Below are 25,580 nucleotides of genomic sequence, written 5' to 3' on the forward strand. Positions count from 1 at the left end.
AGCTCTTTCTCCTGCACGTGTCAGGTGTGTTCTGCTCCTGAGATGTGAGGCGGGAGGTCTCTTGGGCTCACAACTCCCTTTTGCAGAGCAGCCCAGAAATTCCCCCAAGGGCAGAAGACAGCACAGCTTTGAGTGCAGTCACTCCTGGGTCATGCAGGTTGGCTCTGAGGATGGTTTCGGGCATATGGAGAGTCACAGGGAGGCATGTTTGCACTTACTGGGACTATCCGGAAGGCAGGCTGCATTCCTGCAAGATTCCTATACATTTCTGATAGGAGGGAAATGGGAAGAAGCTTTCGGCCTGATTTCTCTGAAATCATCTTAGCTCCACTGAGATGGAGCTTCTAGGCCCCAGAAGCTCCACTCTCTGGCACAAATCCAGGCCCTGCAGGGTCTGAATCATCACATCTCTGGCCTTTCGCAGACGGCATTTCCACAGATATTTCCAGGCTGGAAAACTCCTTACTGAGTTTCAACACTCCCAGGCTCCCACTAAGGAATAGGCGTTAAGCTGGCAGCCCCCGCTCAGTGCACTTGACTTTGGGAGCCACATAAATAGGAGGGGTTTACATGGGTTTGCAGCTTGGCAGCAGTAACAGTTTGATGTTGAATATTCATGCAATTTGTTCATTGTCCCCGGATTAGCCACTAATAGCGTCAAGACAATCTGGCCAGGCCAAGCTCGGTTTTTCACTAGGTTTCTGGGGTCTAGCGTTTGTAAATTACTAGACAAATCCTTTGCTTTGCCAATTCTACACTAAGAAAAGGAAGGCAGCTGACATCGGAAATGCAGGGGGTTAAATGCTGCCTTCCTCAGTGTCCAGTTCAATATTAGGGCATTAGGAAGAAAAATTAAGAATTCTTTTTTCCTTATAAAATTTCAAGGTAAATTGAAATTTTACCGTGCCCTCAGGTAAAACCCTCACTAGCAATGCATGAACCAGGGACTCAGATGGCATTGGTGAAGTGTAAAGAGGAACTCCAAGCAGATGAGCCTAAAGAGAAATCAGACAACGCTTGGTTTGTTTTGGGTCTTGAGTTTCAGCTCCACTTCTGTCCTCAAGGCCCATTTCCTAGCCTGGTGTGGGGTGGTTGCATGTGGGCTTGAGAGTTCAACTGCCCAAGTTTGCAGCTCTGCCCTATCTCTTATTAGTTGTGTATTGGTACCCTATTTTGGGCACATTAATTATTCTGCACCTCAGTTTTTCTATCAGTAAAAAAGGACAACAGATTCTAATCAAAATCCCAGGGAGGCTATTGCTTTTTGATTTCGTGAAACTTAGGCGGATTCTCAAATTTATATGCAAACGCCAAAATAAGAATAGTCAAGGCATCCTCTGAAGAAGAAGGTGAGAAGTGCTCGAGTTGTTAAATAATTTAACTGACTTTAGAATGAAGGCTGATGATTAAAAGAAACATGGCTGAATTATGTAGGGGTGTGTCTGGAGGACAAATGTGTGACATATGTCTTAAGTTCATTCCAGATAGACGTTTTGGGGACCCATCTGGATTAGTCCATTCTCGCACTGCTATAAAGAAATACCTGAGACTGGACAATTTATAAAGAAAAGAGGTTTAATTGGCTCACGGTTCCGCAGGCTGTACAGGAAGCACAGCGGCTTCTGCTTCTGGGGAGGCCTCAGGAAGCTTTTACTCACGGCGGAAGGCAAAGGGGGAGCGGGCATCTTACAAGGCAGGAGGAAGAGCGAGAGAGAGAGAAGGGGGAGGTGCCACACACTTTTAAACAACCAAATCTCAAGAGAACTCACTCATTATACAGTACCAAGGGGGGACAGTGCTAAACCATTCATGAGAACTCCGCCCCCGTGATCCAATCACCTCCCACCAGGTCCCACCTCCAGTGCTGGGGATTATAAATTCAACGTGAGACTTGGGCAGGGACACAGATACAAACCATATCAGCTTCTTTCCCATCTTGAATAAAACAGCACTTTCTCTTCTAACATGGCAATTAGCCAATTTCATGTCATGCCGAGGAAAGATGGTATAAATATCTGGCCAGCGATGAAAATAGCTGGAGAGAAACATTTTAAAAATACTTTGCTTAGTTCCCTTTTAGCTTTGCAAGTACCTAGAATGTGACGGAAAGAGTCTTTCCAGCAAATCCACTTCAGTGGCTTATTATATGAGGCAAGAATATGACAAAGAACTTATGCTGTTTCTGAGCATATCAGAGCGCTACTTACGGAGTTTCTAAATCAACAGAGAACTAGGAAGCTGCTGCTATGCCATATTTCTGTGAAAAAAAAAAGATGTTTCTTACTATCAAGGCCAAAAATGATGAACTCATGTGCTTGACAAAGTAAAGATGATGTATTGCCTTTTTCTGGGTTTTGGTACTCATGAAATGAAACAGCAGGTGTTTTCCCATCAGTGAGCTCAGAAGCAGCGTTTAACCTTTACTTTTTCCTGAAATTCACCCCATGACCTTGAGACACCCTAGGGATGGGAGTGCAGGAGGCCAAATTCTACTGGGAATTCTCTTTCAACAGGTTCACACAAAGAAATCTGGCCACAGAGGCTGGCACAGTTACCTCTGGGGGCAGACAAGTGACCCGATGAGGGCTTAAAGCATTAAAAGGAAGGGGGAGGCTGGGAGCAGTGTCTCACACCTGTAATCCTAGCACTTTGGGAGGCCCAGGTAGGCAGATCACTTGAGGTCAGGAGTTTGAAACCAGCCTGGCAACATGGTGAAACCCCATCTCCACTAAAAATACAAAAAAAAAACAAAACAAACAAAAAAAATAGCTGGATGTGGTGGTGGGTGTCTGTAATCCCAGCTACTCGGGAGGCTGAGGCAGGCGAATCACTTAAACCTGGGAGGCAGAGGTTGCAGTGAGCCGAGATTGTGCCACTGCACTCCAGCCTGGGCGACAGAGTGAGACTCCATCTCAAACAAAATAAATAAATAAAAGGCAGGGGGAGGCTTCTCTCCAGATAATGAGTCCCAGACAAACCACAGCCTAGTCAACTAAGGCAACATGCAAAAGGGATCGTGGAAACACAAAGACATTTTTAAATCATACAGGAAAAATGCCAGGAAACCCTATCTGGATACATTATTGGAATTTTCCAGAAGGCCGCATCTGACCCATGAGCTCAATATGCATCACCTGAAAATGACTGCAACCAGCGTTTAAAACATAGACAAAAAGCAGTTGTCACTAGGACTCACAACAGGTTCAAGGAGACATAATCTAATCCAAATTACCTTTATTTCCCAGGCCACTGGTAGATTAGTAGATATTGAATTTAGCCAATCATTTGGCAAAGTCTCTGGCAGTCCTCAAGGGCACATATTGAAAAAGTGTTGGCTATGAGTCTGTGTGAAAGGAGTTCATGGCTATTTGAGAAAGTAGGTAACCATCATTAACATTAGCAAGGTTTCTTACTGAACACCAGAAGAAGTCTCCTTCAGCACCACTTGGACGTAAAAACTGAGTCATTCGTGTAAGGATGGGAGAGACAAAGGGGGTTAAATACATAGGGGATGTTGACTATAAGCCAACAGTGTACCAAAGGGGTTAAGTCAGCGGGTGTAGACCTTTAGAGAATATTAGAATACACTGAGTGGGAAAAGTTCACAAAGAAGTATAATTCTTAACTGTAAAATAATAATGTGTGCATATATGTCATTCATACCTACATCTGTTACTATATCTATAACTATCTATTAATAGTGGCTAAATGTTGGCAGAAGGATTATGGCTGATCTCCTTTTCTTCTCTGTGTTTTATCATCCTTTTTTACGACGAGAATGAAATCCACCCCATTCTGAGCACAGAACTGGACAGACTCCGTTTCCCAGCCCCCGTGAAGGTTAGGGGTCGGCAGATGATGGGCATATGCCACAAAAGTGAGATGCTTGCAAGTCTCTGAGGGAGAAAGTGTACACTGCTTGCTAACTTGAGGAGGGACCACAGGGTTGGCATGCTCTATTAAAGTCAGCAGAAAGGTGATCAACCAAAGCACCAGACAAGAGAAATTCTGAAATGTGCAGGCAACGCGAGACCACCTGGAAGCCAAGCACTGCTGTGTGTTGGGGGGCTGGGGGTGGGGGGGTAATGGGGGGGTGGGGGGGCGGGGGGCAGAATGCAGCATAGTTGTTGGAGCTTCCACTGTGGAGAGGGCACTGAGAGTCAGGCAGTCTGGCTACAAATCCAGGCCTGGCCACTTTACAGCTATGGAAGTTGATTAACTTACTTGGCCCTCACTTTCGTCGTGTGTAAAATCAGAACAGTAACTTCAGCATGAGGTGGCTGCAAGGAGCAAGTATAGTAAAGCATTGGAAACACTTGCCAGGATGCCTGGAACAGGGAAAACCCCAAGTAATGGGGGATTTTTCTATCATTTGCAAGAAGGCAAAGAAGGAGCAGCTAAGACAGATGACTTCACCTCTCCTGGGAAAGCCAATGAGATGGTCGTCAGCTCAGTTTTCCTTCTCTACATATCTAGATCAAGACATTGTCTTTAATTTACCTGTAATGTGTTAAAGCATCCTCCCCCATATGTTTTCATTCTAACCTATACTTTTCTGCTAGTGACTCAGAAATGGGAAATAATGCAGTCACAAGCACTCACGTGTACTTTACCTTCCTTAACTATGTAATCTTCCCAAAGCGTGGGATGGAGATGAGGTGATAGGGTTTGGCTGTGTCTCCACCCAAATCTTACCTTGAATTGTAGTTCCCATAATCTCCACGTGTCGTGGGAGGGACCCAGTGGGAGGTAATTGAACCATGGGAGTGGTTACCCTGATGCTGTTGTTGTGATCGTGAGTTCTCATAAGATCTGATGGTTTTATAAGGGGCTTTTCACCCTTTTGCTTGGCGCTTCTCCTTCCTGTCAGCATGTGAAGAAGGTTGCGTTTGCTTCCCCTTCTGCCACGATTGTAAGTTTCCTGAGGCCTGTCCAGCCCTGCAGAACTGTGAGTCAATTAAACCTCTTTCCTTTATAAATTACCCAGTCTCGAGTATGTCTTTATTAGCTGTGTGAGAATGGACTAATTAATACACATAAGAATATGTTAAAAGTGCAAGCGAGACAAACGCTCTCACTCTAGCACGGAATTTCTCAGGTACCATTTCTACCATGAAGTTCTACAGACACAGACAGCCAGGCATACACACTCCAGCACAGTGTTTGGTCGATGGGACTGCTGAAGTGAGTTATGTATGGTGTAAGGCAGATGGTACCATATGCTGCCCAGCCTATGTTGGTGAAAACATAAGCAAATGAAAGAAAACTCAGAATTTCCCCATCAAAGAATCCAAACCGCATCCTTCTCTATACAGACAGCTGTCAGTTTAATGCATTAAATTAGGCAACAAGATAACCTTAGTTAAGACTTCATATTGTCTTATTCAAAATTCTGAAACTATTAAATAAGCATGAACTTCAGTCATACTCAGGAAGACAGGCTAAACCTGAAATGGGATTAACTCTGCCACTAGCTGGATTTAAAAGGTATTTATTTGTTTGTTTTTAATATAGATTCACATTGCAGCACTCAACCAGGTCAGGGTTGTAGAAAAGGCAAAACTTTCTTTCTTCCAAAGAAATCAGTCCAAGAAGAATTGCTGAAATAATGCTCCTGCCCACTGTAGCATTGTCATTAAAATCTAAACATCTTATTGAAGCTCTTTTGACCTCAAAAATCCAGAACATACAAAAAGAGATCAAAGAAACGAATGCAAATTATTTTATACTACTTTTTACATTCCAAACTAGGCTTTTTGTTTTTAATGATAATACTCCATTCTACAGAGATGAGGTAGAATGGGACTCCTAGCCTCAGTGTGAGTACAAATCCATCTTTTTAGTAAGCAATTTCACACACATATTAGGGCCTTAAACAGCTTCATACCACTTAATAGTAAACCAATTTCTGACTATCTTAAGGACAAAATTAACTTTCAGAAAATTCCCTATGTATAAAGATATTCAACCACTACTGTTTCCAATGCCAAAAATTAGAAACAATTTGTATTTCTGACATAAGGAAACAAAAAACTGAATTATGGAAGACCCACCAAATGGAATAGGTGAAGTGTCACTAAAATAGGTTTGCAGTAAAATGGATACATTTTCATTATGATATTAAGTGACAGGATACAAAATCATATGGAGAAAATAATCACAACTCTAAAAAAAAAACCGGAAGAAAAGAAAGCCTTACCAAAACACTGACAGCAGTTATCTTTGTGTAAACACACACACACACACACACACACACACACACTTATACAAGTCTGTCCACCTGGAAGCCTGGGCTGGGTTCAAGACTACAGCTTCAGCATCTTTATCCTTAGGAAGAAACTGACAAGGTGCACTCCAAGATCCCTTCCAAGTCAAACACACGGCTGCCCTCCCAAGGCAAGCTTTTTCCTCTATGCCACCGCACTCTTCCTCAACAGTGATTAAGCGATCCAGCTCTGCCACTCTTCCCCAACTGCCATCTACAGAGAAGATTCCCAAGTGGCCCAGGTTAACCAGACAAATAAAAGAAAATAAAAACTTCAGGGACTGGCAAAGAGAGCAGCACAGCTAAAGTGGGGACAGCTGGCAGATTGTTTCTGAACCGATATTTCGGTCTCCAGGACACAGAATCCCCAGGTACTGCGGTGCCCACAGAGGAGAGGGGAGTGGATACAGTCCCAGGAGAAACGAGGGAGCTGGTGTCCAGCACACACTACATTCAGATTGCCAGCACTCCTTCAGGTCGGATGAATGTGGCCAAAGTCCCCACCAGGGCGGCAACTAACCTGTACAGGTCTGAGGAACGTACTCTGTTCTCACTCCTGGCAGACAAGGCTCGGTTCAGTTTTGGCTCCCTTAGAGTTCAGTTGGCCTAATTCCTACAACCAAACAGGAGAGAAAGTATTCCAGACTGGATTTAACTGTCTTTGGGACGAGCTCTAAGTAACATAGTCCTCAATTAAAAAATAATCATCATCGGCCAGGTGCGGCGGCTCACACCTGTAATCCCAGCACTTTGGGAAGCTGAGGTGGGCGGATCACGAGGTCAGGAGTTCGAGACCAGCCTGGCCAACATGGTGAAACCCCCATCTCTACTAAAAATACAAAATTTAGCTGGGCGTGGTGGCAGGCACCTGTAATCCCAGCTACTCGGGAGGCTGAGGCAGGAGAAATGCTTGAACCCAGGAAGTAGAGGTTGCAGTGACCCAAGATCGCGCCATTGCACTCCAGCCTAGGCAACAAGAGCAAAACTCTGTCTCAAAAAAAAAAAAAAAAATTATCATCATCTAATGGTATGGCAGAAGCCTATACAAAATTCACATATTTTAAAATTTCATAGAATAGTCCTTTGTCCAATACATGATGTGTGTTAAAACAAACCAAACTCTGAAGAAACCATAAATCATACTTAACTTTTTCACTATGTCCTCTAATAACTAACCTTTAGTCCCTCTTCAAAGCCCCACTGCTGCAGGATAAAAACTCAGGTCTATGGAAAAGTGATGCTTCTAAGTTTATATTTAGTAGTTGGTTCTGAGTAGCTTGTGAGAGAAAAACAAATTGGCAAGAGCTTTTATACCTAGTCCACAGAAAGCTAGACTCAGAAGCAAACACAGATGGAAAACCTTGGTAACTTATTCTGTCATGAGAAGAAGTAAGGCAGAAGGAAATTAAGTGTTCTCTAAGGCTTTCCGTAGCTTTAACTGCTATGAGATGAAAATGTTTTTGTTTTTATTTGTTTTTGATATGGAGTCTCCCTCTGTTGCCCAGGCTGGAGTGCAGTGGCACAATCTCGGCTCACTGCAACCTCCGCCTCCTGGGTTCAAGCAATTCTCCTGCCTCAGCCTCCAGAGTAGCTGGGATTACAGGCGTGCACTATCACGCTCGAGTAATTTTTGTAATTTTGGTAGAGATGGGGCTTCACCATGTTGGCCAGGCTGGTCTCCAACTCCTGATCTCAAGTGATCCGCCTGCCTCAGCCTTCCAAAGTGCTGGGATTACAGGCGTGAGCCACAGCACCTGGCCAAAAATGTTTACAGTTAAACATCATAGGGCTTCTGAATCATAACCAGTGCAGCAGCATCAGTATAAAAAATGTTAAGCATATATTATCCCATTAGTTCTCACAAAAACCCACTATGAAAGGTATTGCCATTCTCACATTATAGATGCGAAAACCGAGGTTTAGTTAGAGGAGGTGAAGTGTAAAGGGCTAATGGTGAGTAACTGTGGGGGCCCGGCCTGGGCCAGTCTCATGCTTTTAACCAGTCTCACGCTCTTAATGCTGCCTATAAGACAAGAAGCCCAACACGATAGACTTCATGAACTTCAGCCTTCCGGGACGCCTGGGATTTCAGTCCATGGTCTTGTTTCTGACTGTTGGGGTGCTCATGAGTATTTAAGCGACTTCCCTTTCACAGTCAGTCCTGGGGAGCCTCAGTGGCACCTTTTCTCCAAGTAGAAGGCCACAACCTCCAAACGCCATCCAGCTCGCCCACAGCCTCGTGGGGCTGGAGGGTGCAGACCTCAGAGTAGGTACACGTTCTGAGGGTGCCAGCTGGCTAGATGCATTTCCAACAACCAAGGGTGTATGAGCTATTTTAAACAATGCTCAGCAGAGGCATATTTTAAAATTATGCTCAGTCTGTGAAGTCTCCAAAAAATTTTATCAACTCCTGATGAAAAATCCAATATGATAAATCCAAACAGAAATGAGAAAAATTAATCTTCCAAACAGGGGAAACGTCCACAACATTATATTCTGGTTAATAAGGAAACCTTGGCCGGGCGCAGCGGCTCACACCTGTCATCCCAGCACTTTGGGAGGAGGTGGGTGGATCACCTGAGGTCAGGAGATCGAGGCCAGCATAGTGAAACCCCATCTCTACTAAGAACACAAAAATTAGCCGGGCGTGGTGGCACGTGCCTCCCAGCTACTCGGGAGACTGAAGCAGCAGAACTGATTGAACCCAGGAGGTGGAGGTTGCAGTGAGTGGAGATTGCGCCACTGCACTCCAGCTTGGGCGACAGAGCCAGACTCTGTCTCAAAAAAAATTTTTTTTAATTAAAAAAAAAATGAAACTTTTTCAAACATGGAAAGAAGGCAGAATGCATGTTGAAATTGTCAATTTCATCATCGTCATTGCTGCTACGTGGCTGTGGCTGTCAGCTCAATACTAAGCCTGTGAGGGCTGGAACGACATGGGAGCTGGGGACAGTGAAGGGGCAGCTCTCCCCTTGGGGTTACCAAAGTAGGGAAATGGCCCGAGACCCGGCCCTGGGCCGGCAGAAGCAGGCGTGAGGTGGCTGGCATCCCCAGCCGGCACTAAAAACAAAAAGAGAGAGCTTTCTTCAGCACCTAAACCACCTCTCACTCTACCCCCACCGTCACCAAGGCAACGTGGTCAGGACTGGCAGCTCACGTCAGAGCCTCGGCCATCCTGCGCACTTGGCCCACCACAAGGCTGTGTGCCCAGAGCCTGCAGGAGAGGCACTGTTTCCTAGCTGTGCAATCTTGGGTCAGTAGCTTATGCTCTCTGAGCCTCCGGATCTGCATCTGCTAATGGAGGTGAAATTCCCTGCCTCCCACCGTGCTGTAACAATTACACACAGGAAGGCACAGAAACAGCACAACAGCTGCATGAAGAACCCTCAGTCGAAGCCCCTGCCTCCCTCCCGGGCTGACCGGTCTCCTCCTTCCCTTGACCCCTTCTCCCTGGCCCCCAACCATCACCAGCTTTTCTTACTCACTTCTCCACTGTGGCTCTCATTATCTGTTTGTTTATTTCAATAAGATTTTCCTCAGGTGGACAGTTTTAGCCTGACATCCACTCATCTCCAGGGTGACCCTGAGCTGAAGTGACTCCTAAGACCCTCAAAGCCCACTCACAAGTTTTAATGAAATGATTATGTCCTTATTCCCAGCCCAGAGGAAGGCAGTTCAAAGTCATTGGTTTTGAGGCTGTCTTCCTAATAACAGGTTAACTGTCAATTCCCTACATAAATCTCATTGAAGGAATGAGTTGCATATTCGATGTAGGCCTTGTTTCCACCTTGTGGAAGGGAAATAAAAACTGGTATTGAGAAGACCAAGACCCTCATCACTTTGGTGCTCTCTGAATGTACCTGTGTTTTCCTGATCTCAAACAGACATACAGCGAGGAGCTGACGACACAATTCTAACAAATACAGAAGACGCAAAGAACAGGTAGGTCACAGTGCCGTCTGCCTCCCGCAAACAAGCAGGAAGTCTTCCGGGCAGGGGTGAGGACGGGGCTGACACCAATGCAGACAGCACGTTCCTATATCACCAGCAAATCATGGCACCAAAGAAGACTTTTTAATAAAATCTGATCTTTAATATTTCAAAATACGACAAAAACAAATAATAAAAAGCCTTTAAAGTTAAGGTTTATGGCGAAATTTAAAATGTTGGCAGTTTCCTTAAGCTTATTTTATCATTTACTATTTTCATGTTTAATAACCATTGGGGAAAGGGTTACAAGCGTAATCTTTTCAGTATTTCAGCACTCTACAACCTTTAAGCTGGCTCCATTATGGCTAAACAAACTCACATTTTGATGCTGTGTGAGCGGACACGCCAGGAAACCATGAGGATAATAATACTGAACCACCAAACAGAGATAGCGAACTGCATTCTCTGACATCTCCGATCCAGTAAAGCCGATAAGAGTGCACACATCTCTCCCTTTGGTCTGGCCTAGCCCACCTACTCTGCCTGGGTCAACTGATCCAGTAAGAGTGACGCCTTCCACCACTTAGCCTAGGATGAAACACTGTCTTTGGCCCCCTGAGCAAAGCTCCTCATCAGTGAAGGTCACCAACCACAGACAGATGGGCCAAAACCCCAGGCCTGGGGAGTCCCAGTGTCAGAGACAGGCTATCTCAGAAAACCAAGGAGATGCAAAGTGATAGCAACCAGAGCCAAAGGCCACGTAGCAAAAGCACATGGGCATGAGAACTCTCCTGCAAATGCTAACTTAATTTCGCACACATGCCTACTAGCAAGCCGTGCACCAACTGGCAACTTATTTTGCACTGGCCTGTGCCAGCCAGGGTAGAAACCTCCTTGGGAACCGAGAAATTGAGACTCTATCCATGGTGGAATAAATAAATGCAGCAGGGGAGGTAGCCAGTATTTATAGTCAGGGGACCTGAGTGTGATTCTCGATCGTCGATCCTCATCCCCTTGGTCACATCACCTCTGCCGTGCTCAGCTTCCTCCTTTGTCAACAGGACGTACTGACATACACGCCGGCCCCACAGGGGTGATGGGAGTCTTCAGGAGGTGATGGATGTGGAAGCCTTCTGCAGGGCAGATGCTTAGGCATCGGATATCAGTCCCAGTTTTATGGTTCTGGAAAATGGGAAATGGGGCCACTTGTGCACGTGCCTTTAACCACAGTGCTTCTGATGCACTAACGTGGCATTAAGCACCCTAGAGGGCTCGCCAGGAGTAGAGCTCAGAGGAAGCACTCTGCTGCCTCTACTGTGGCCACAGGAGCTTGCTTTTAGTGGGGTGTTTTAGCGAGGGGCTGCTCAGGGGAGCAGTTTAGGGGGACATGAGCAAGTGGCCGTTCATTTTCTTCTGCATCTCAGATACCAGAAACTGGGCTCTTTTCTCTTTGGTGGGCCCCTCCCTCTCCTCCTCACTATCCGTGAAGTGCCCTCAATCCTTGAGTTCTTGGAGATCCTGTCATTGCCAATCCTAGTTTCTGGTAAGGAGTGCGAGGAAGGCGGGAGAATCAATATGGCTGGATTTTAAATCTCTCATTTCTTTGATTTTCATAAAGGATGCCAAATGAACCCAGGCAACTTCCCCAGTTTGATTCATGCATAATGGACCTGAAGAGAGACTTATTAGAAAACAAATGCACTTAAATGCTTTTCTGACATGAATCATTTATTGAAGACAGAATTGCTGGCTTCGAGTGCCCAAAATAAGTTGACATGCAGTATCCTTGTTTCTAGATAGCTCTGAAAAATGGCCACAAGAATACTGAAGTACTTGGATATGAAGGATGCCTTTGAGGGCATTACAGACTGGCTATTCCTCGAAAAGTTTCATTAGCAGCAGCAGTGATCAAACATGTGTCAGGGACTTCTCTCTCTTCTTACTTCAGTCATCAAGCTCAGAGCAAAAGATGCTTGGAGAAGTGATGAGGTTCTTTCCAACTTTTAAGCAGAATCCAGGACAGAGTTGTTTAATTCATGCATACATTCATTCGTCCGCTGAGAAGTACACTCATTCATTAGGTTCCCATCCAAGGAGCTACCCGTTCATTCATTCAGCTAAAAAATCATTGATTCATATTTAAGTTCTACTATATACTAACGTTGCATTAGACTTCTGAGCATAGGCACAGGGGATTCTTTTTTTTTTTTGAGACAGAGTTTCACTCTTGTTGCCCAGGCTGGAGTGCAATGGAGTGATCTCAGCTCACTGCAACCTCCGCCTCTCAAGTTCAAGCGATTCTCCTGCCTCAGCCTCCCGAGTAGCTGGGATTACAGGCATGCGCCACCATGCCCAGCTAATTTTGTATTTTTAGTCTAGACGGGGTTTCTCCATGTTGGTCAGGCTGGTCTCGAACTCCCAATCTCAGGTGATCCACCGCACCCGGCCTAGCACAGGGGATTCTTACAGAGCCCCTTGCTAGGTTTTAAGTGGTAAGTACCATGCCCAATAAACTAAAGCACTTACTAAGTAATATACCCTGGGCCGGGATGACTTCCACCCCTTCCACTTCTTACAGAACAGATGCTCAATAAATACTGATTCCATCTGAGTCTCTAGATGACCTAACATAATTTAATTTTCATAGTGGTAACACTGAACTGTCAAAGACAACGCAAAAGTAAGAGCATAAACTGATAAAGTCCTGGGTTTCTTTCCCATTACATGAAACACAGGGCAGATGACGCACCAAGTTATTCTCCCTGTAAAATCCACGCAGATGAACCCACAAGATTGCTCTCCATACCTTTACATGCTGTAAGCAGCCAAGTTGAGTCCTCTTCCTACCAGCACTGAAACTGCATGAGGCAATATGTTAAACTGACATGAAATTACTCAAATAAAAGCAAATTACCTGCGGAATCCCCTGTAGAGGAGGAACTCAGATGTCGGCTGAGGAACACAGAGGTGACTTTTTTTAAAACAAAGAATCTTCTGTTAAAACACAAATCCAGTGAAACTAAAGGAAATTATACTCGCCGTGTAAATCACTTAGGCAAAGCCAGGAATTTCTTGAAAGGTAAAGTCACTCCATTATAACAGTAATTAATGATACAAAATGCGTACAACTCTAAAATGCAGACATTTTACCACCTAGAACAGCTATTGACAACATTTTGGTTTGTTTTCTTCTATTCTTCGGCGAATGCATAAAGCTTTCCCCTCCCCTTTGCTAGATAAAACCATTTCAGAGGCTTTTTTTATTTTTAAATATATAGTAGTTGAACTCCTTCAAGTTAAAAACTCTCAATAAAGTAGGTATTGAAGGAACGTTCCTTAAAATAATAAGAGCCATCTATGACAAACCCACAGCCAACACATCATACTGAATGGGCAAAAGCCGGAAGCATTCCCCCTGAAGACTGGCACAAAACAAGGATGCCCTCTCTCACCACGCCTATTCAACATAGTATTAGAAGTCCTGGCCGGGCCATGGTGGCTCACACCTGTAATCACAGATTTTGGGAGGCTGAGGTAGGTGAATCACTTGAGGTCAGGAGTTTGAGACCAGCCTGGACAACATGGTGAAACCCCATCTCTACTAAAATACAAAAATTAGTCAGGTGTGGTGGCACATGCCTGTAATCCCAGCTACTCAGAAGGCTGAGGCAGGACAATCGCTTGAACCCAGGAGGCGGAGGTTGCAGAGAGCTGAGATTGTGCCATTGCACTCCAGCCTGGGCAACAGAGTAAGACTCTGTCTCAAAAAAAAAAAAAGTCCTGGCCACAGCAATTAGGCAAGAGAAAGAAATAAAGGGCATCCAAATAGGAAGAGTGGAAGTCAAACTATCCCTGTTTGTAGATGACAGGATCCTACAGCTAGAAAACCCCAGTCTCAGCCCAAAAGCTCTTCAAGCTGATAAACAACTTCAGCAAAGTCTCAGGACACAAAATCAATGAACAAAATTCAGTAGCATTCCTATACACCAACAATAGACAAGCCAAGAACAAAATCAGCAACAAACTCCTATTCACAACTGCCACAAAAAAGAATAAAATACTGGCTGGGCACGGTGGTTCACACCTGTAGTCCCAGCACTTTGGGAGGCCGAGGCAGGCGGATCATGAGGTCAGGAGATCAAGACCATACTGGCTAACACGGTGAAACTCCGTCTCCACTAAAAATACAAAAAATTAGCCGGGCATGGTGGCGGGCGCCTGTAGTCCCAGCTACTCGTGAGGCTGAGGCAGGAGAATGGAGTGAACCTGGGAGGTGGAGCTTGCAGTGAGCCAAGATCGTGCCACTGCACTCCAGCCTGGGTGACAGCGAGACTCTGTCTCAAAAAAAAAAAAAAAAAAAAAAAAACCTAGGAATACAGCTAACCAGGGAAGTGAAAGATCGCTACAAGGAGAACTACAAAACACTGCTCAAAGAAATCAGAGATGACACAAACGAATGAAGAAACATTCCATACTCGTGGATAGGAAGAATCAATATCGTTAAAGTGTGCATACTGCCCAAAGTAATTTACAGATTCAATGCTATTCCTATTAAACTACCAATGACATTCTTCACAGTACTATTAATAGAAAAAACTATTTTAAAATTCATATGGAACCAAAAAAGAGCCTGAATAGCCTAAGCAAAAAGAACAAAGCTGGAGGCATCACACTATCTGATTTCAAACTATACTACAGGGCTACAGTAACCAAATGGGCATGGTACTGAAACAAAAACAGACACATAGACCAATGGAACAGAATAGAGAGCCCAGAAATAAGGCCACACACCTACAACTATCTTATCTTCAACAAAGCTGACAAAAACAAGCGATGCGGAAAGGACTCCCTATTCAATAAATAGTGCTGGGATAACTGGCTAGCTATATGCAGAAGATTGAAACTGAACACCTTCCTTATGCCATATACAAAATTAACCCAAGATGGACTAAAGACTTAAGTGTAAAATCCAAAACTATAAAAACCCTGAAAGATGACCTAAGCAATACCATTCTGGACATAGGAATGGGCAAAGATTTCATGATGAACACACCAAAAGCAATTGCAACAAAAGCAAAAATTGACAAATGGGATGTAATTAAACTAAAGAGCTTCTACACAGCAAAGGAAACTATCAACTGAGTGAACAGACAACCTACAGAATGGGATGATATATTTGCAAACTATGCATCTGACAAAGGCCTAAAATCCAGCATCCATAAGGAACTTAAATAAATTTACAAGAAAAAACACACAACCCCATTAAAAAGTGGACAAAGGACATGAACAGACACTTTTCAGAAGACATACATGAGGCCAACAAACACATGAAAAAAAGCTCAACATCATGATCATTAGAGAAATGCAAATCAAAACCACAGTGAGATAGCATCTCACACCAGTCAGAATGGCTATTATTTAAAAGTCAAAAAATAACACATGCTGGTGAAGTTGCAGAGAAAAAGGAACACATACACCATTGGTGGGAGTGTAAGTTAGTTCAACCATTGTGGAAAACAGTGTCGCAATTCCTCAAAGACCTAAAAACAGAAATACCATTCGACCCAGCAATCCCATTATTGGTTATACACCCAAAGGAATATAAATCGTTCTATCATAAAGACACAAGCACGCTTATGTTCATTGCAGTACTATTGCAGCTATTCACAGCTATTCACTATTGCAGCTATTCACAATAGCAAAGACATGAAATCAACCTCAATGCCCATCAATAGTAGACTGCATAAAGGAAATGTGGTACATATATACAGTGGAATATTATGCAACTATAAAAAATGAGATCATGGCCTTTGCAGCAACATGGATGGAGCTGGGGGCCGTTATCCTTAGCAAACTAATGCAGAAACAGAAAACCAAACACCATGTGTTTTCACTTACAAGTGGGAACTAAATGATGAGAACACACGGACACATTGAGGGGAACAATACACTCTGAGGCCTATCAGAGGGCGGAGGGTGGGAGTAGGGAGAGGATCAGGAAAAATAACTAAGAGGTAGCAGGTTTAATACCTGGTGACAAAATAATCTGTACAAGAAGCCCCATGACACAAGTTTACCTATATAACAAACCTGCACATGTATCCCTGAACTTAAAATAAAAGTTAAAAATAAATATACAGTAGTTGAGATTTTATTTTAAATCTATTTTATATGCTCTTTTCTAGCCTGTAATGTGAAATCATATTCAGTTGCCATATTAGAATATAAATATCCTTCTCGTAATTATACTAGACATATCATAATTATTACCTAATTCCTCATTATTATATTTAGGCTTCTTTGTGTTTTTTCAAGAATAAATAGTGCAATGTTTAACAATTCTGGGCAAAAACCTTTTTTTTTCCGAATTTTGGGTTATTTCTTTGCAATATATTCCCAGAAACAACATTTCTGCATTCCAGAAACAAACATTTTAAGGTACCTGGTGAATACTGACAAATTGCTTGTATTGCCAAATATTTCCAAAATATTTGTAGCTGTTTATATTCTTACTAGCAATATATATAAATACCCATTTCACTACATGTTTGTCAGCAATAAGAATTCTCATTTAAAAACAATGAAAAGCAAAATTAAATCTTTATAGTCTTACATTAAACTGCATTTCTGAATGGCCATGAAGCTGCATGTTTTAAAGTATTTATTAAATGCTGTTTCCCCTCCGTGACATTTTTATTGATTGTGCCTTTATCCCTTGCATATTGCTTTCTTAAACAGAATAACATCTCGCCTATTCCATTTAGAGTGACCAACTTTTTCAGTTTGTTTATTTTTATTCTTAGCTTATTGGAGGTTTAAATTATGATGAAGTAAGGACTGTAATTTCTTTCATGATCTTTAAACTTAGGGCTTCCTTCTACGCTTATTTCTTATCCTGCAGAAAACTGATAAATGTTCACTCATTTTATCTAGTTTTTCTATAGTTAATTTTGTTTTTAGCTACTCAATCCATCTTACACTTATTTTTGGTTACAGTCCTCTGTGAAGATTTAAATGGATTTATTTCCAAATAGCTAACCAGTTGTATCCAAGGCATTTGTTGAAAGATCCTTCTCTACCTCATTGATTCCTAGGCAGTCTCTCCTACATCGAATACCAATAAACAGAGATGAATTGAACTGTAGGGGTCAATTCTCTAACTGTTCCTTTGATAGATGAGAAAGCTGACAGCTAGAGTGTTAAGTGACCTGCCTGTCACTCAGCTGGTCAGGACAAAGGAGGGCTCCACCAAGCTTGTGTACCCCCAGCTCTTTCCTTGGCCTTGCTCTCTTGGCCTCTCCACCTGATCTCCTCTTCCTCTCCCAGAGGCTGCACAACGTTACCCTGCATTACAGACCAGCCTGTCCAGCCGCTGGTTAAAGACCCGCAGGTAGGATGGAAGCTGCGCCTGAGAGCTCCTGCAAGTTCATTTGTGCCAACGTATTCCCAGGTGGAAATGAGGGGAGCCAGGTGGATGCCAAGCCCACTTCCCGGGCCTTACGTTTCCCATTCAAACATGGGAGACATGCTCTTGATACACATAAGGGAATTGATAGTTTACAAATCTACCTATAGGGCAGTTTCTGCAGGAGGAACAAAAGCAGAGAGGGGGAGCAGCAGTTTAGATTCTTCTAAAGGGATACATTACCTGTTACAGATTAGGGAATGGAAGGCCTATGATGGTAGGGAATTGTAATTATCTTCTTAACCCATTTATTCTGGAGAGTGTAATTTTTTGAATTTTTGCATGAGTGAAAAATCAGACCTTGGTGATGACCTTGAGCAGGAGGATATAAATAATTCCCACATGCTTAGCGTTCCAATAATGGAACACTAAGTTCCATAAGTGGGTTAACGGTTATAACTCGAGTACCAGAACAGGAACGTGTGCAGCAGTAGAGGGTGTAACGAGGCCTCTAGAGGCCCCGAGACCACCTTCCTTTGACAAAACTACGGCCTCTGACATGGGGTCGTGGGCGGCAGTCAGTGACTCGTTTCTTGCAGTGGTAATAGGAGAGTCCTCTCTCCAACCCAGACATTTGCTTGATTCATGGTTATTTTGAGTAAAAGTAAATAAAAGTTTCACGTTGCGAATTCCCAAACTTTGGGGAATTCCTTCATAAATTAGATGAATTCTGTGTGTCTTGAATTCTGCTTTCGCTTTTAGGTTATGAGCTCCTTCAGGGTCAAATATATTATGCATGAATTAGAAAAAATTGTGAGCAATTATAAATGAATAAATAGAAAATAATTATAAAATCTGAAAAGGAAGATTCAGCAATTTTGCTTCTTCTAGAATTCTTTGAAAATACAATTGGACAGGCACAGAAGCTCACGCCTATAGTCCCAGCACTCTGTAAGGCCAAGGCGGGAGGATCTCTTGAGCCCAGGAGTTGGAGATCGGTCTCGGCAACATGGTGAAACCCTGTCTCTACAAAAAATACAAAAATTAGCTGGTCATGGTGGTGCACATCTGTGGTCCCAGTCACTCAGAAGGCTGAGGTGGGAGGATCACCTGAGCCTGGGAGGTTGAGGCTGCAGTGAGCCAAGATCACGCCACTGCATTCCGGCCTGGGTGACACAGTGAGACTCTGTCTCAAAAATAAAGAAAATACAATTAAGTCAGAACAGAACGACTTAGGAGGGTCAGGAAAAACAATGAGGAAGTGTGTTTAGTGACACAAAGATGCTTACAATACAGAGTCTACAAAAATGTATATGAGTCTGGGCGCTGTGGCTCACGTCTGTAATCCCAGCACTTTGAGAGGCCAAGGCAGGCAGATCATGAGGTCAGGAGATCGAGACCATCCTGGCCAATACGGTGAAACCCCGTCTCTACTAAAAGTACAAAAATTAGCTGGGCATGGTGGTGGGCACCTGTAATCCCAGCTACTCAGGAGGCTGAGGCAGGAGAATCTCTTGAACCCGGGAGGTGGAGGTTGCAGTGAGCCAAGATTGAGCCACTGCACTCCAGCCTGGGTAACAGAGCTAGACTTCAACTCAAAAAAAAAAGAAAAAAAAATGTATATGATATGATCTAACTTTTTTTAATTTTTTTTTTTTGAGACGGAGTCTTGCGCTGTTGCCCAGGCTGGAGTGCAGTGGCGCGATCTCGCGATCTCTGCTCACTGCAAGCTCCGCCTCCAGGTTCACGCCATTCTCCTGCCTCAGCCTCCCGAGTAGCTGGGACTACAGGCACCTGCCACCATGCCCGGCTAATTTTTTGTATTTTTAGTAGAGACGGGGTTTCACGGTGTTAGCCAGTATGGTCTCGATCTCCTGACCTCTTGCTCCCCCTACCTCAGCCTCCCAAAGTGCTGGGATTACAGGCGTGAGCCACCGCGCCCAGCCAATATGATCCAACTTTTAAAAGGCAAAAAAAAAATGTATCTCTCTACTTAAATTAAAAAAATTACAAATATTTTATTTGTAATATAAATAAATATATTGCACCCCCCCAAGATTGAAATTCATGTTTCCTTCTATGTTTTTATTCTTTTACTGTATTATTTAACATATGTATTCACAAACAATGTGCAATTTATAATGTTTGAATCCTTTCGTGAGCTCCTTTCTACATTCAACACTGCGATTTTGAAATGTTACATATCTAGTTTTAGTTATTTTAATTGCAAAGAGTATTGCTTTGGATGACTACCCCAAAATTAATCTATTCCCATACTGGCGGACATTCACGTTACTCCCAATTTGTTTTCAGTGCTACAGACAATGCAGTAATGAACACTGGACTTGGAACTGCTGCCTCATTCTGACGTGCACACCTCTGATTTTACTATATATTAACAAATTGCTTTTTAAAATGGTTGGACAATTCACACTTCAGGTGGATGTTTGGGGTTAGTGAGATAATAGGAAATACTCATTTTCTTCTTTATGCTTCTCTGTATTTTCTAATTATTCTATCAAAAGTATTAACCACTTGGTCAATATATTTAACTTTTTTAAAAAAAAAGAAAAACTTTTCTACTGCATTTTTTAAGATCACATGAGTATGTTAACATATGTCACTTGATATTGAAAAAGCTCTGTGACTTACTAGTGGACCCATTGTACAGCTAAGAAAATAGACGCTCAGGGAAGTCATGACTTATTTTCTTTGGTCACTAACCTGCTCAGGTCCCTACCTTCTCTGATCCTCAGCTTCTTCCTGTCATTCACATCAGCCTAACTGATAACACTATTGAGGGCATAAAGTAAGATGAACAATTAGAAATACTAAAAAATATTAAGTGATTCACATACATATATACGTTTAGAGGCAACTCGTTCAGCTAATATTTATAGAGCCTCTACCGCGTGGCCCTGGTGATCTTTTCTCACGGCCATGTTCTTTATGTCCTTTCACTCCTCTGCTTACAGTAAGAAATCACTAAGTATTGGGAAATCGAGGAGAAAATGCCTTCTTACACACCCTCCAGCTTCCATTCCACTCAGTCCTTCTCATGGAAAGCAGCATGGGTTAGCAAATCCTTAGATTTACTGAGGCTACTTACAACTTCTTCTGTTAATCCTTGGTTCTAAGCTTTAACATTCATTTAATTCTCAAAGATCTGTAAATACCGACTCAATTTAGAGAACAAACATGGATTCAATACTAAAAGCCAGTGTGTTTGGGTTTCACGTCATCGTCTTCAAAGGACTTCCTGGTTTCTAAGAAAGCAAATCCTGGCAAGGCTGGAGAGCTCCAGAAATCCAGTGCCTGGGCTCACAAAAGCCAGCCCTGACTTCGCGAAGAAAAAGCCTCAAACTCACACCCAGCAAGCTGTTCTTATCATTCCGAGGCCATTGCAGAGCCAGATACGGTTACACAGCCCTTCTGAAGCAAAGATACACTAAGTCTAGACAGGCCCTGGTTCCCTGTGATAAACTCCAGATCATCACCACCACAGGGCCCTGCTCCCAGCTACTTCATCTTTCCCTGTAATACCTCACACATCCAGTTCTCCTTCATTAGCTCTATGATAATGACTTGACGTAGGTCCAAAGAGCAAAGGAACTTGGATTTGAAAGTCCGAGACCCCTCTGCAAAATACCATTGCTTCTTTCGCTTCAGAAAAGATTTTGGGGAGTGAATGAAACACATCCAGCTGTAGTTCTTCTGATGTTAGAGTTACCATATGACCCAGAAACTCTACTGCTAGGAATCTACTCAGGAGAAATGAAAACACACCTCCACACAAAATCTTGTACACCCACGTTCACAGCAGTGTTGCTCTCGATAGCCAAAGGCCGAAACAGCCCCAGTGTTCATCAACTGATGCGTGGATAAATACAATACAGTATATCCATAAAATGGAATATTCTCCAGCCACAAGAAAGAATGAATTAATTACTGACACATGCTACAACATGAATGAACCTCAAAAACATGTTATATGAAAGAAACCCGTCACAAAACACCACATATGGTACGATTCGGTTTATATGAAAGGTTCGGACTAGGCCAATGCGTGGAGACAGAAAGTGAACTTGCGGTTGTCTAGGGCTGGAGGGGGCAGGATGGGGGAGTGACTGCTGATTATGTACGGTTTCTCTCTGAGGCGCTAAAAATGCTCTCAAAGTAGATAGTGGCGATGGTCGCACAACCATGAATATACAAAAAGCCATTGCACTGCCCACTTGCAATGGGTGAATTTTATGGTATGTAAATTATATCTCAATAAAGCTGTATGTAAAAACAAAGAAAAAACACTGGCCCCACAGAAGACAAAACATAAGCAGAGTCAGCCTTCAGTCCCCACAGCCATGTCAACACATAGAGGGACATGCTGTTTAGATGAAGGAAATGAGCCGCAGAAAGGAGTCAGGGAGTTTCAGCCTGCAGGAAAAAGCCACTCCACCCTCACCCAGGCAGAGCAAGGTGTCCAGGCGAGGCCCGTTGGCAGGATGTTACTGCCCACCACAGCACTTGCAGGAAGTAAAACAGATCCCCCTCAACTGAAATGATCTCGGAGACTGGTCCATAAGTAGGACTGGCCCTTACCCTGGATCCTGAGTATAGGCAATGGGCAAAGCTGGAAGGATACGAAAACCTGGCTAACACCCTAAGTTTCCCAGGCAAGAGGAAATCAACCCCAGGCACGCATGGTGACGGCAGCGACCGCCACCATCTAGAAGAATTAGGCTTTGTGCCTAAGATCGGGGGAAAGTCTTCAGTGGATCAAATATTTTGTTCTCCTTCCTGTGAGGCTGCTTTGAAAAGCTGAGATTAAACACTCTGCTGATGTTCCTCACCACCAGCGCTGCTCTCTGCCGTGTGTCATGGATGAACACATTTGCTGTGTTCACATGAAATGTGGGGAGAAGTTTCAGGGCTGAAATACGTGACAGACATGACACTCGTGCTATGAAACCAGCTTCCTCTGATAGCCACAGAGCGGAGCTGACACATCCTCCCTGAAGCAGGCTCGGGAGGCAGAGACGGCGTCTGATGGCTCCCCCGGTCCCTGCAGCCTGTACACAGTCGACACTGACAAAGAGCGTTCCCGAAAGAAATCTGGTGGATTGCCAAAAGCTTCATTAATTAATGAAATCAGTGGGGAGATAAATAATTGAAGGGAAAGAAATGGGTTCATCAGTTTGGCAACACCGAAATTTTCATGCATTCTGCCTAGGAGACGAATAAGCCCACAAGACAGGCATCAAGAATGGATGTGCCTTTTCTCCAGTTTTAGGTCTGGGAGAGTTTCCACCTTCCCAAAAGTCAGCCTTTGGCATCACGTTGGAGACGCCTGTTGCGAGCTCCCTGCAGACCAGCCACCTTAGCCAGTGGGCGTGGAGGCGGCGGTCTTCACTTTTCCTCTAAGTCCTTACTAAGAATTTTCCTGTGCCCTAAATGAGATGTTGGAGATGGGGGAAAAGTGGCAATGAAAACAGCACTTGTTTCTAACATGAACTTTGGATCAGGATAAAAGTAGTAAACTTAAAATTAGATGAATGCTAAAATATTCCAAATACCATCACCCGGTGAATAAAGAAGCAAGAGATGGTACAGCCACAGGACGGAAGACCACTAACAAGAAGGAACCAGTCCCGGCTCCATGCATGCCATGGGTGGACCTCAAGCATATTATGCTAAATGAACAGAGCCAGACACAGAGCAATACATAGTGAATTATCCCACTCATAGGCAATACCTATCAAAGGCCAAATTACAGACACAGAAACTGGATCACTGATTGTCTGAGCTACAGACACATGTGACGATGGATCCTGTGGGCATGAGGAGACTTTTGGGATGAGAGAGGCGTTCTAAGCTGGATTTTGGTGATGGTTACACAACGCCAAATTTACCAAAACTCATTGAACTATACACTTAAAATGGGTGAATTTCTGGTATGTAAATTATGTCTCAGTAATGCCATTAAAAAATTAAATGAAGACAGAAGTTTTTAAAACTGCTGAAATCCAACATCAAAAAAAATGATCAAAGGGTTCTTGAAATATGAGAAGTCAATTTAAATTAATTTTCTTCATGGAAATTAAAAAGGAATGTGGACAAGAAGGAGAAAGAGATGTGAAACAGAAAAAAAAGGAAAGACAGCGTTAGTCCCACCTTCTATTTCATATGGAAGTGAATACAAGCTTATCCTGTTGTTCCATTAGCTATGAACCCACCTGGTCCCAAGCCCCAGGTCACCATCACATACACAAGGATGTGGTGACGCAGTCTGTCAAATGTTTACTTGACAGGATCACCCTCGCTCTGGCACTTTCTCAACTGACTCACCCAGTAACGGTACCAATGAAATAAGTGAGGTTAACTCAACATGATTTAGTTTTGGCGCACACATCCTGGCTCCATGGGATCATTTATTACTTCCTACGTTAAAACGCTTGGAAGGAAAAAACTCCTGCATGCCAGAATGAAAGTTCTAGTATTTACACTTCTCAACTTTTAAAAACAAGGAATTTTACTTATCTCCAGTCTCATGATACTTTTTTTCCTCCATGAGACCTCAAAGACTGAGAGTGGCAGTTCAGAGATGAAAACTCTACGTCCATTGTCTTCCCTAAAAAGTGACTTCCCTTGGCTGCAATAACGGAAGTAACTCAAAATGACTGCACTCCCATCTTCAGGCTGTTCTGTCCTTTCCCATTTGAAAACAAACTTCCTGCAAACGGGTTGGCAGATTCTCCAAATACCTGAGAGTATCCAACAACCATTTTTAGACTTTTGTTTTGTACAGAGTTATCTTCTCTGGATCTATAAACTTTTCCACCTCTTGGTGGAAATTTTCAAATGTATATTTATGTTCATGTCTTGAATCATAAGACAAGCAAAATACAGAAAGAAAAAACACAACTAAAATTGACACAAGAGAGCAAGAACCTCTCACAGTCCTAGAAAACAAGAGAGTTCTCTTATCTGGGGCAACTTCAGCCTTGGACTTCACCACCTATATATGTTGGGAGATGGTTCTTATTTCTCCTCCCCACCCCACTCCCCCCAAAAAACACAGAAACTCCATCCACAGAGAGTCATTACTCAAGCTAGGTTGTAGCAAGACTTGGTTGAAAGTTTAATCACATGGCTAGATGTGAAAGGCTTGGGGACTATTTTACCACAAGCATTTAATTTTTTTTTTTTTTTTTGGAGAATGAGTCTCACTCTATCGCCCAGGCTGGAGTGCAGTGGCACAATCTAGGCTCACTGCAACCCCCACCTCCCAGGTTCAAGAGATTCTCATGCCTCAGCCTCCCAAGTAGCTGGGATTACAGGCACCCGCCACCAGGCCCAGCTAATTTTTTGTATTTTTAGTAGAGACAGAGTTTCACCATATAGGCAAGGCTGGTATCAAACTCCTGACTTCAAGTGATCCTCCCGCCTCAGCCTCCCAAAGTGCTGGGATTACAGGTGTGAGCCACGGTACCCGGCCTTAAATTCTTTTCAACTGACAAATAAAAATTGTACATATTTATGGTGTACAACATAATGTTATATGTTTACACTGTGAAATGATTAAATGAAGCTCACTAATGTATCCATCACTTCCCATACTTATTTTTCTTATGATGAGAAAGTTTAAAATCTATTCTTTTAGCAATGTTTAAATACACATTATTCTTAGTTATGGTCACAATGCCATATAACAGATCTCTGCACCCCTGAAGCTTTATTTAACAGCACCAATCATCCTTTCTATACTGAGATAGTCCTAATATGACCTTGGCTGTCCGCAGCACGTATGCTTTGAGTTGCTGGTGATCACGGACTTTTGTAGAGCCACCCGGTCTTTTGCAGGGCGGTCTGGAGTTGGTTGAGTCTAGAGTTAGTGAGTTTTCACACATGTGCCACACTACCAGCACGTGTGAAAACTCACTAACTCTATACTCAATGCAGGAAAGGCTACAGCATTTGCCA

At 43.2% G+C, this 25,580-nt stretch overlaps 1 protein-coding gene across 6 annotated transcripts in view; it reads right to left on the reverse strand.

Annotated features, from left to right (window-relative positions):
* Positions 1-25,580, reverse strand: part of AGPAT4 (1-acylglycerol-3-phosphate O-acyltransferase 4) — a 146,693-nt gene that overhangs the window by 106,258 nt on the left and 14,855 nt on the right. For 2 of the 6 annotated variants that reach the window (XM_055391401.2, XM_031012258.3), the window contains exon 2: positions 6,786-6,878. The exons of the other annotated variants lie outside the window; for them this stretch is intronic. The gene's annotated coding sequence lies outside the window, so the exon portion shown is untranslated. The remainder of the gene's footprint in view (positions 1-6,785; positions 6,879-25,580) is intronic. 6 annotated transcript variants of the gene reach the window in all.

The sequence above is a fragment of the Gorilla gorilla genome, chromosome 5, assembly GCF_029281585.2.
Source record: "Gorilla gorilla gorilla isolate KB3781 chromosome 5, NHGRI_mGorGor1-v2.1_pri, whole genome shotgun sequence".
NCBI classification, from domain to species: Eukaryota; Metazoa; Chordata; class Mammalia; order Primates; family Hominidae; genus Gorilla; species Gorilla gorilla.